The sequence below is a fragment of the Podarcis bocagei genome (genome assembly GCF_964188305.1).
Source record: "Podarcis bocagei genome assembly, chromosome: 2".
NCBI lineage: Eukaryota > Metazoa > Chordata > Lepidosauria > Squamata > Lacertidae > Podarcis > Podarcis bocagei.
In genome coordinates this window covers 46,752,936-46,763,118 of record NC_138126.1, presented here as the reverse complement: position 1 = coordinate 46,763,118, position 10,183 = coordinate 46,752,936, and the positions used below count along the sequence as shown (strand labels likewise).

Sequence of the window (10,183 nt, the reverse complement as noted above, 5' to 3'; positions counted from 1 at the left end):
TTAATGAAAGGGCCTGCTTGCCTGTAAAAGCCTCAGTAGGGTTTTGCCTATCTATGCTGGTGCTACAACTGCTTTTTATTGACAAGAAAAGAAAAAGAAAATGTACATCAGTTCAGGGGTTGGGGGAAAACAACACTGAAGACACTGCAAGACAGTGACCAAGCAATGATAGCTTCTAGGTTATCTGTAAAATGTGGGTACTTTTACTTACAAGGATGAGACCTGCCTCTTTAAGCTTAACTCGGAATGCAATTACTAAACCTTTATTGGCTGCAGTGAACATTCAACATCCTTTCCAAATTCTTCCCCAAATTAGTAGCCTTCACATGCGACACACAAAGACATGTCAGACATTCTCAAATGCATTGTGTAAGAAAATGCCCTCCAGGCTTCTGGAAACTGAGTTTTGTGGTTTCCATGGGCATGAGTGTTAAGCAGTCATCTCCTTCGCAGGATGGAGACAACTTTCAGTGCCTCTCTTGTACTTTGCCTGTTTGGAAAAACTGGTGGATTTGGCAAGAGCAGTTAGATTCAAGCAACTCTGTTAAAGCCAGTTTTTATAAAGAGCAGCTTTTAACCATGGCTGAGCAATCGTACCTTAACAAAAGAGCCACCAAGCAAGAGAGAATTTTGCTTCAGAGTTCTTTCCCCCCTCTTCTTTTATAGGTGAACGGAAGAGCCATTTATTTTCTAGCACAAAAGCTGGGCTTTTTGACACCTATTACAAAAAGCCAACTGCTTTGGTATTAATGAGAAGTTCTTTTAAAGCTACCTCCCCCCCCCCCAATACCAGTTAGAAATTTTCAGCTGAACTTTTGCTGTAGCTAAAATGTGTGGATAGGATTTGCTCACCTTTTTCATTCTCTGCTCTGAGGAATTTCTAGGTCTAGCCTGGCTTGGTACAGCCATTGGGGTAGTGGATTATAACTCTTTGAGCAATTTCACACATTGTACAGCAACAAACTTGGGTTTGCCACTGTTCACCCTCAGCAGGGAGTCATAGCCAATTCCAATGCACATCCTCCCAAATGTCTGTTTGTTGCATTCCCACTGAATTTCCAGCAAATTTCTTCACTGTTAACACAGGAAATTATTTACTGGACTCTGACTGGGGCTTTCTCTTCATTTGTAATACAGTGGTACCTCAGGTTACATATGCTTCAGGTTACATACGCTTCAGGTTACAGACTCTGCTAACCCAGAAATAGTGCTTCAGGTTAAGAACCTTGCTTCAGGATGAGAACAGAAATCGTGCTCTGGCGGCATGGCAGTAGCAGGAGGCCCCATTAGCTAAAGTGGTGCTTCAGGTTAAGAACAGTTTCAGGTTAAGTACGGACCTCCAAAACGAATTAAGTACTTAACCCGAGGTACCACTGTATCTCCATTATAATCTTGCCCTTTCTTGAGGACTATAAAAGCAGAACAAGAGGAGAGGCTATTTTGCTGCTTTTCAGGAGTGCTCATTATCCCTTATTTATGGATGATGAAATTATGCCATTGGAATAATGTGCACAGTGATTTCTTTGGCATGGGGTAATTGTTTATTATGATATTTGTATTCTGTTTTAATAAATATTGTACTTATGGATTTTATTTTTGTGTAGTTGCATGTCCTGAAACTTTTGAGATGGGGAAGATAGAAAACAAGTTAAATAAATACAGTAGTCCTTTATCACGTTGCATACAGTAACTGCAATCCTAAGAAGTGAAACCGATAAAGTCACATACTGTACATTTCATTTCTCTAGCTTTTCATTGCTCACAAAATTGACATAGGTCTGCAGGAACAGGAGATGCAAGCTTATGTGCTGAAGAGGGGAGTGAACAGCTGTAAAAACATTGATTTTTTTGAAAAAGGAATAGATCATTGAAATTGTGGAAGCAGTGCTAGGAGAAAAGGAAGCAGCATCGCTGGGTGTCTATGTTTACATAGATCCGATGAGGATTCTTGCTGATGAGGACTCCTTATGGTCTAAAGATTAAAACATTTTTTTTTTTAAAAAAATGCATTTAATGGCAAATAGGAAGGAGAGAAAGGAAGGTGTCATTAACTGGTCAGAATTCCACAGGCATTTATCTGTGCTTGTCATGGAACCAGCTACCAAAAGTGAATGTACTTGTCTTGTTTTGACAAACTAGGTAAAATCTCAATGGATCATTGGAGATTTGGCAAAATGTCACTTATTGTACAATTAGGTCAAGCCTTAAATTCATCTGATGCTGGCATTTAACACCATTATTAGCCAGTTGTGTCCATAGTACAGTATGGCAAGTAATTTATGTTGGAGGCAAGAGGCAGCTAATCTGGAATGTTACATTTTGAGCTTACTTTAAGGTTGTGAAATTTTGGTCTGACATGGTAAAGGAGATTGAAGTGATAACAAGATATGTACAGTACTACTAATTGATCCTTTATTTTATTTGCACTGATAAAGGATCAAACACCATTGGAATATAGGGAATTAGTTCAACAATTATTGACAGTTCTTAAACTGATCATCTTTTATAACTGGGAAAAATGAACTTAGCAACACTGGAGGAATAGATATTTCAAGTATGAGATATTGTACATATCATTAAACTAATCTGATGAGCTCTTTGTGAACAAATTGAATGTGTTTATTAGCTATTGGTGCAATAAAGTACAGGACCATGCAAACCCACACAGACTATTGGGTTTGTTAACTTCCATTTCCAAGTATGAATGCATTTTGCCACTCAGACATAACCAGGCTGGGTTTTGCTGTTACAGCTGTATGACAGGCTGATTCGGCCTCCTTCACTCAAGACTGGCCACTGCACGGGGAAGCTTACAGATTGCTTTAGGGTATGCTGGATAAATATTTAATCTACTTCTCTGTTCTTTGAAAATTGCATTCCATATGTGGTTAGAGTTTATACTTACTGCTATGGTACTACATATCGATTGCTGCTGCTACTGTACTTTCTTTCTCTCCCTTTTTATGGGAAAGTTGCATTTTTCAGAAAAGGCAATTTTGAAGATGAAACTCCAGCTTCATTCATATCTATCTATCTAGATAGATAGATATTGAATTGCAGAAAAGTGTCTGCAATTCAATATTTGAGTTGTCATGTACTTTTTAATGTTCTTCCATGCAAGAACAGCAAAAAATAGGAAGTGGGCATCTAAAGCACATGACTTTTTTTTTAAAAATGGAAGGGTTGAATCTTATTTTATTTTATGCTGGGTGGTTGCCTCCTGTCCCTTGGACTATGAAAAGGAATCAAATCAAAAGAGTTTGGTTGTCAAAAGTACGTATATGTACATGTCTACACCATCCCAGGGACCGTAAATTTGCAACTTGTAGCATGGTGAGGTCAGAACCCTTAACAAACTAAAGTTCTCAGGCTTCCTCCAGTGCCTTAAATGTATTTTGTGGATGTAACCCAAGTCTAATAATTCTGGGTAAGTTACTTTCATGAATGCTATAACCCACAGAAACAGATGTTGGCAAAAGGAGAAAAGAGGATAAATGATCTGAACAGTGTCGAACAGGAAGGCTGTTGCATAGTCTGGAAATAAGATCTAGTTCCTGAGTCACTGAAATTTCTAAGTCTTTATGTGGTCAAGAACTGCAATAGCAAGTCCCCAGTCTCCCATACTGTTATTATTGTTCATTATCTATGTTATCTAGTTGAGATTTCTGCATTGCAGGGGGTTGGACTAAAAGACCCCCAGGGTTACTTCCAACTTTACAATTCTATGATTATGTCTCCCTGCTGTTCTTCTACCCTTCTCACCTCATCTGCTCTGTCCCAGCCACACCCTCTCTTTTCCTTAATGGGTCCTCAAGATCCTATCACTTTCCCCCAGCACTACCACTCCTTCTAGCCTTGCAGGACCCAAATATTTCCCTCTCCCTTCTCAGAAGCAGAGGTGGCTCTATCAGACGGGATGAAACCATTGTGAACTGCTGCTCTTGGTAATTTGACCCACCAGATATACATTAAGAGAGAGTTCAGCTGCTTTTGCAGCTATGTAGAAGAGAGAGTGCAAAATCTCCGCCCCTTCCTGAACCTAGCATCCTTATCCTTGACAATTTTTTGGTACTTGACACTGCAAGGCTACCTCCTCAGCAGTACCCTGCTATCCAGACAACAGTTTTCTTAATTTTTATCAGATGCTTGAAATCCAGACCAGTTAATTTTACCATTCCATGCATCAGTCAGAAATAATTCCTACCCTTAACAGGTTATTCTCCTTATGATCCATCCTCTAAGTTCTCTTTGTACAGTTGCCAAGCTACTGGTTCTAAATCAGGGCCGGTTCTATAGCAGGAATTCCTTCCTGTTGCTCTTGATGTGGGATTGCCTGAACACTGCTACAGAAGAGGCAAAAGAAGCACTATATGTGTGAGTGTTGCTTTCTTTCTCTTGTTAAGGCAGTTAGGCCCCCAGGTGAGGGCTGTTTAAATGGCCAGGGAGTGGACCCAAGGGAAGCCGTCAGCTCCGCCCCCTGGCACAGCCCATGTCCAAGCCTGCATCCCCATTCGCCAAACCAGGATGCAAGCCAGGATCCGGCTCCTGATAGGTGAGCGGACTTCTACAATCACACGGTACTCTTTGAGCTCCAGAAGTCATCAAATTTCCTCTTGCGTCCTGAGAGCATCAGTTGAGGGTGCTGTTGAAACTGATGTTATTAATTCCAAAAAGATACTATGCTAGCACTTTCTAGTGCTTTCTCTTCCATCCTACCACTCTCTCCCATATGCTTGTCTTATTGTACAACACAGAAATAATAATGAGTAATGTTTATATGATTGTAGTAGATTAAAAGCATCATATAGTTATGCATTGTCTTGATATTTACTATTCAAAAACAGAAAGAACATAGCCCATTTCCCCATAAATCTATCTGGCTGATTTATATGTGTTCTGTTAAAGCAAGTTAATTTGATCATTGTTACAGGAGATCATATTTCCTCAGTCCAATCTAATAAGGATGGTACATTGCTGTTTTCCCAGTTCTTTGCTTGCATTATTTTTAAAGCTGTTAATAAATGGACTGTCACTTCCACAAAACCTTAAAAGCACTATTTTAGGCTCAAGAAGTGTATAATGATCACCCATTTCTATGATGGTATTATAACTATATTCCAAAAAAAAAAAAACCCTGGATGATAAGGCACTATCAAAATATATCCATAAAATCTGCTCTTCTTACCCCACATCTCCAACAATTATCCAGTCCTGTTTGATATATTAAATTCAGCTTGTATGGTGTAACATACTATTGATACAGGATTTTGAAATTATTTCCCCTTAAATCTGCTGATACCAGCCTACATAGAATATGACTCCATAACCATTTCCATTCATCTGTTCTTATTTCAGATCTAACATCCCTTTCTCATAAAATTACTGTTTGTTCTGTATCTCAAATCATATAGTAGAATTTACCTATGGCCCCTTTCATGTTTACTTTATTTTATTAGTGTTCCATATTTTGTAAGTATAAAAGTTATTGCTCCCCTTATCTGAAAGAACTGAAACGCTGGGTGTCTTGTTCCTCCCATTATTTTTGTGATTTTCTCATAGGCAATATTTTGTCCAGTCAGTAATACATTAATAACATCTAACCCTGTGATTTACCAATCTTTAAAAACTCCTATTAGACCAGAATCAGGGTTTATGAATTCATTATAGAAAAATGAAGTTAATGGGGAAAGTCCTGAGCATACCGTTGCTTTAACTTTGACAATTATGCCTTCCCAATTGTCATTGTCATACCACAGCACATTTCGAAAATCTCTTTTTTCCAAGTAATGACTCTACTTCTATATTATCTGGAGAAAACCAATCCTTTATTAAAGCTAATTTTATCGCTTGACAGTACCAAACTATATTTGGAATTCCCAGACCTTTTCTGTCTCCTTTTTTATATAACATATCCAATAATTTTGTTTTAAAGAGTTCTGTGTTACAGCCTCTTGTGCCTGGTAAAAATATTGGGCAAATGTGCCTGTCCGACAGACTGAAAAACTGAGTAGCTTAGAAGTGGCAATGGGGATTCATGAGATAATGGGGATTCTAGCATGCATCATAGAACCAAAATGTTGGCAGGGCTTGCAAGGCCTTGTGTGGAAGGAGTGTGTGGTTTAGGGACTTCTCCAAATGAACTGTTTATTGAGTGTTCATCCCAATTTACTTGCACAAAGCCTGAGTGAAGGTTATACAATATCTGCTCTTTGCTGAGCATTTGTTCTGATTTGTTTGCAGGGAGGTTATATATCGTCCCATCAGCTGATCATGATTCCAGACTTTTTATTTTTTTTTTATAAAAATTTTTTATTGCGTTTCTTTTCATAGGTTAACAGATTTGTTTACGTGGCAACATACAAGAAACATTTTTTATATATATATATGAAAAAAATAAAAAAGGAAAAAATATTAAAAAACTTTTCTTAACATCCTTCAACAGTTTACTTTTGGACCTCCTCACATCCTCTCAGCATTGCATTCATTGTTCTAGCCAGTTCAGCAATTTGTTATCTTGTTTCCCATCTTATTATACCTTTAAATATATTATGTTACCAATTTCAGAAATTTGTAATTTAGTTTTAACACTCTTAATAAACATAATATTTTGTTTCTAATATGTCTCGTTTTTTTTTCCATCAATGCTTACTTTATCATTTGCTTAAAATAAATTGCAGAAGCATAACGTTTCTTAATCGTGCGCTATCTTAACATTCAAACAACTTATAATGTTTTTGCAAATAGTCCTTAAATTTTTTCCAGTCCTCCTCCATTGTTTCTTCGCTCAGATCTTGGATTCTGCCAGTCATTTCTGCCAACTCCATGTAGTCCATCAGCTGCGTCTGCCAGTCCTCCAGTGTGGGTAAATCTGGTGTCTTCCAGAACTTAGCGATAAGAATCCTAGCTGCTGTGGTTGCATACATAAACAAAGTTCTATCCTTCTTTGGCACCTTCCGGTCCACCATGCCCAGGAGAAAGGCCTCTGGTTTCTTAGAAAAGGTATATCTAAATACCTTTTTCAGCTCATTATGTATCATTTCCCAAAAGGCCTTTACTTTCGGGCAGGTCCACCAGAGGTGAAAGAATGTCCCTTCTGCCTCCTTACATTTCCAACACTTATTATCAGAAAGATGATATATTTTAGCCAACTTGACTGGGGTCATGTACCACCGGTATACCATTTTCATAATGTTCTCTTTCAAGGCACTGCATGCCGTGAATTTCATACCGGTGTTCCATAACCTTTCCCAGTCCTCAGACATAATGTTGTGTCCTACATCCTGTGCCCATTTTATCATAGCAGATTTAACTGTCTCATCCTGTGTGTTCCATTTAAGCAGCAAGTCATACATCCTCGAGAGTACCTTAGTCTTTGGTTCTAGTAACTCCGTCTCCAGTTTCGATTTCTCCAACTGGAAACCCACTTTTTTGTCTATTTTGAATACCTCTTGAATTTGAGCATAATGTAACCAATCTCGCACCTTACATTTTAGTTTGTCCTGGCTTTGGAGCTTCCAATTATCTCCAACTCTTTCAATCAATTCCCAATATTTTGGCCAGTAGGCCTCCATATTGGGCCTTTTTTTAGAAATCTTGGCTTCCACAGGTGATAACCACCTCGGGGTCTTACTTTCTAATAGATCCTTGTACTTCATCCAGACGGCAAAAATTGATTTTCTGACAATATGGTTTTTAAACAATTTATGAATCTTCGCCTTGTCGTACCACAAATATGCATGCCAACCATACACATTATCAAACCCTTCCAGATCTAGGACATCGGTGTTTTCCAACAGAAACCAATCCTTCAACCAGCAGAAGGCTGCAGCTTCATAATACAACCTTAAATCCGGCAGGGCAAACCCCCCTCTATCTTTTGAGTCAGTTAGTATTTTAAATTTTATTCGGGGCTTTTTGCCCTGCCAGACAAACTTAGAGATATCCTTCTGCCATTTTCCAAAACATTCCATTCTGTCCACGACCTGAAGGGTTTGAAATAAGAATAACATTTTTGGCAAAACACACATCTTTATAGCTGCGATTCGGCCTGACAAGGTAAGTTTCAATCTTGACCATATATCCAAATCTTTTTTAATTTCCAACCAACATTTTTCATAGTTATCTTTAAAAAGGTTTAAGTTTTTAGTGGACAAGGATACTCCCAGGTATTTCACTTTTTTAACCACACTTAGCTCTGTCTCTTTCTGATACCCCTCTATCTCTGTAGGTGTCAGATTTTTAACCAAAACCTTAGTTTTTTGTTTGTTTAACTTAAATCCCGCCACCCGACCAAACTCCAGGATAAGTTCCAAAACTCTTTTTGTGCTAGGTTCTGGCTCCTGTAATGTCAAGACTAAGTCATCTGCGAAAGCTTTCAGTTTGTATTGTTTCGCTCCGACCACTATACCTTGCACCAACTGGTCCTCCCTAATCATATTCAGCAATACCTCCAGAACAGAAATAAATAGCAGAGGGGATAGAGGGCACCCCTGTCGTGTCCCTTTTTCAATTTGGAGTTCCTCCGATACCACATTGTTCACTATCAGTTTAGCTTTTTGTTCTGAATAAATTGCTTCTAGTCCATTTTCAAACCCCCGTCCCACTCCCATCCCTTTCAAGTTCTTCTTCATAAACATCCAAGAAATGTTGTCAAATGCTTTCTCCGCATCAATAAAGATTAAAGCAGCCCTTGTGTTTCTAATTCGCAACAGCTCCAATATGTCAATAATGTTCCTGGTATTGTCAGACATGTGTCTACCAGGGAGAAAGCCTGCTTGGTCCTTGTGAATTACTTCATTTAGTACATTTTTAAGTCTGTTTGCCAAAATGATTCCAGACTTTTTAGGGCATTTCCCCATCACTTTTCTAACTGCAAAATGTATGTTTTTAAAGTTGATTTGTTGCATCAGAGCCTTTAATCCATTTTTGTTGTGTAAACCTACATTTCTAGTATGCAGTTGAATCCCTCACACAAAATAGTGACAGTCTCTGGAGGCAACCTAGACCTGTGTGTCCCACATGCAAAGAAGGCATGTCTGCAGCCCCAATAGTGCCATATTACTCTGGCTTGGGAGTCATGTACACTGCAGCACATTCTTGGTTTGGAGCTAGCCATGCGGATTATGTAACTCCAATCCTGTGACAACTGGTTTTGGGGAGTGTCCTCCCTTTCCCAACTCTATGAGTATAAATCAAATGGAAAGACTTTGCTTTGGGTACTACTGCCATCAGAGTTGGAGTTGTTTCCCACCAGAGACAGGACCTTTTCAGTGGTGGCACTCAAACCATTCACTGTCCAGTTGAAGCCTGCAAAGCCCACCCAATTTAGGCCTATAGCAAAAACTCACTTTCCCACCTAGTTTTTAAGTTGAGTCATCTGTGTAAACAATGTGTTGTTGCAGCCCTGATATTGCTGGTGTTTTTCTTTCTCATACTGTTTCTCTATAATTGTTTTTATAATGCTGATATTGCTGACTTGTTATTTTAAACCACATCAAGGGCCATATGTCAATAGCATAGACTAATAGCATAGAATAAAATTGATTGCTTAATGCACAATCATTTCAAACTAACAAAATATCTGCCAATAAGCTGGGTAAGTGGGGGGGGGGGAGAGACACATTGCAGGGACCCATGGGTCTCCTCTTAGTGGAAGTCAGACCACACAACACCAAGGGCAAGAGGCAGGTTTTAACCCCATTGCTTACGGCCATCTCTTTATATTTCCATTTGGGAGCAAATGGTAGGCATTCTGTTACAAAAGAACATAAAAGAAGATTTTGTAAATATTACTTATAATATTATTTATTACTATTTATTATTTATTACATTTGTATATTGCTCTTCACCTGAAGATCATGGAACAGCTCACAACACAAAAAACAAACAAAATGAGAATACAAAATAACTAATAAAACAAAAACAAACCAATGACCCCCCTCCCATACATTTAAAAGGCTGTAGAATATTTAATCAGCCCTGGTTATAGAGAAATGTCTTTGCCTGGCACCTAAAGATATGTAATGAAGGAGCCAGGCAAGTCTCCCTAGGGAGAACATGCCACAAAATGGGGAGCCACTGCAGAAAAGGCCCGTTCTTGTGTTGCCGCCCTCTAGACCTCTCATGGAAGAAGCGCACAAAGAAGGCCCTCAGAGAATGCTCACAGGGTCCAGGTTGGTTCATA

At 38.8% G+C, this 10,183-nt stretch overlaps 1 protein-coding gene and 1 long non-coding RNA gene across 2 annotated transcripts in view; both read right to left on the bottom strand.

Annotated features, from left to right (window-relative positions):
- KBTBD12 (kelch repeat and BTB domain containing 12) overlaps nucleotides 1-10,183 on the bottom strand; it is a 58,445-nt gene that overhangs the window by 2,532 nt on the left and 45,730 nt on the right. The window lies entirely within an intron of this gene.
- On the bottom strand, nucleotides 1,735-4,183 carry LOC308581709. The gene is made up of 2 exons (XR_014005200.1): nucleotides 2,906-4,183; nucleotides 1,735-1,972 (listed from the first exon to the last, which is right to left on the bottom strand). It is a non-coding gene; the product is annotated as an uncharacterized lncRNA (long non-coding RNA).